The sequence below is a fragment of the Morone saxatilis genome, unplaced genomic scaffold (genome assembly GCF_004916995.1).
Source record: "Morone saxatilis isolate NCDOM2014 unplaced genomic scaffold, NCSU_SB_2.0 Contig14, whole genome shotgun sequence".
In the NCBI taxonomy this organism is placed as follows: Eukaryota; Metazoa; Chordata; class Actinopteri; family Moronidae; genus Morone; species Morone saxatilis.
In genome coordinates this window covers 16043591-16046148 of record NW_023339696.1, presented here as the reverse complement: position 1 = coordinate 16046148, position 2558 = coordinate 16043591, and positions in this window count along the sequence as shown.

Below are 2558 nucleotides of genomic sequence, written 5' to 3'. Positions count from 1 at the left end.
AAATTGGATTGCAATATTTAGGATAGAGATGAGATTGGATGAGATTGGGTCAGATTACGTTAAAGTAGAAGAGAGATGGGATCAGATTAGATGAGGTATAATTATATAACCTTAGAGAATGAGTTTCAGTTACATTAAAGTAGGGACGAAATGGGCTCAAATGAGATTAGAGATACATTACATTGGAGATAGTGAGAGAGTGAGATGTGATGAAACTGGATTATATGAAATTACAAATGGGATAAAATGGCTCTAGTACTTGAGATGAGTTTATTTGAGATGACTTTAGATAGAACGGGAATAGATTAGATTAGACATGAATAAAAATAAATGGGATGACTTTACATTACCGATTAGATGAGTTTAGATTACATTTAATTAGAGATTACTTTAAATGAGATGGGATGAGTAGATTGGATTACATTACATTACATTACAGAGCTCAAATTAGATCAGATTACATTAGAAAACACAGAATAGAAACAAGACTATGGGTACTGGTAAACTGTCTATATGTTGTTTGTTTCCCGCAGAATCTGCCAGCAGTCGACAAAGAGAAAGAAGAATTGGTGAGACAAAGTCTCTGCAGGACCACCGCTGATGGTCTAGATCAATCAGACATCCAGCTGCTCAGTCAGTGCCATACCACCCAATTACTGTCCATCTGGTAACAGCGTCCAGAGATGACCTGAAGTACACCCAGTGTGTCTGACAAAACAAAAACAGCGGACAATGTGCGGCAGGTTTTTGGTTAGATCAACGAGCTGTGGGGTCTCGGTTCTTACAGGCAGTTTTGGATTACAGGAAGTAACACTGAGTCACTAATCTTGCTTCTCTCTGACTCAGACTGTTGAACTCAGAAATCTGATCTGGCACAAAGAGGCCTCCTGTTGTAAGGGATCATTTTTTTCTTCCAAATGCTCCAAATTATTAGTGAGTAAAAAGCTGATATTCATCATGCAGAATTTAGGTAATAGCACTACTAATGAGCCGAGTAAATCAAACTGGATAAAACATTCAATTATTAATCACCTTTTCTCCCTCCGAGTGTTCAGGGATATCTAACTAAGAATGCCTGACACATTAGATAGCCGCCTCTGGCTCAGGTTGGGCCGTACGTAACTTATGAAGAAAAGGGATTGTTTTTGCCGGTTTGTAGACTTCCCTTATGACACAAGATTTAATTTGGAACATTGACTGGACATTCCACTGACTTCACCAAAATGTGTTTCATATGAAAACACTTTACGTAATCAGCTGGCAGATTCGGGGCTGCATGGAAACGAACATGCTGAAGTTACAGTAGTAGTGGTGGCAGCAGCTGGAGCAGGCCGCGGTGGTCTGTTTACAACCTTAACAGTCGCCAGAGTTGTGTAACATTCTCCTACAGCTTCACCATATTGAAAACTATATGATTACCAAAATAAAAGTTGGGGATTTTGAGAGCAGCTTATAGTCATAGTAGCTGAGAGTTACCTCTTCTACTGGATAGTTCTGTCAGTGCTTAGCAGGGTTTGAGGAATGAACAAATCACTGCCGCTGACCATGGGTGGGACTAAATATGGACATTATTAAGGGTGGTAAAGCTTTGATGCTCTAACTTTGTTTTCCTTGAGGCGTGGACATTTTTATAGACAGAAAACAGTCATCGGGATGAAAAATTACGTATTGTAATTTCTCAGAAAACCTGGCATCTAAAGTGCTCCAATGTGTGACTCACTGTCATGACCTTTCTTGATGACTTAAGACTGAAAAATGTGTATCTCTTTCCCTTTGGGTTTTGATCTGATGGTGTATTCTGTGGCTGCTGCGTCATTGAATGGCATTTTAATATTTTGTATCACCTGTATTGAAATGTGGAGAGTTACAATAAAGTTGCTCTTTGTCTTGGTGCTGCTCCTTTTTTACGTGTGTGGCGATAAACTTATCAATGTGGATTATTCTGTTTGGATTGGTTTTCATTAATGTTCATGCATTTATTCACAAATGTAAAGTTCAGGCTCACCCAGTGATTTGAATAAATGGTACAATTTTAATGCAGCAGTGCCACCTTGTGTTAATGTTGTGGTATTCAAAGGAAGTGGGCAAATGTAAAGTTGTCGACTTTGCTTTTCTAGGCAAGAAAGTGAATCTAGTGTAAAAAAAAAAAAAAGTGAATATAAAAAAATTAGATATCTTTGTCTTTTGTTATTTTTCTACTTTTATTTTTATTTAATTCATCCATAAGTCTAATTATATATGGAGATGAGCTTCGCCATAAACAACACATCTGAGGTTTATCATAAATAATGAGTCATTATTTTCTTATAGTGATTATCAGAATATTTAATGAGGTTATCCCTTATTTTAACATAAAGGTCCAAAAACATTTTTTTTTTTTTTTTAGAATCTTTATTTAAAGGTAACTGCAATTTTCCTTGCAGTGGACTTTGTCCAAAATGTAATTTTAAAATAGATTATTTGTGCATTATGAGATGGCAAAATATCTAATGAACCTGACCCGACTGAACCACAACAAAGTGATAGTGCTTAAAATGATTCATTGCTTTGAGCCAATT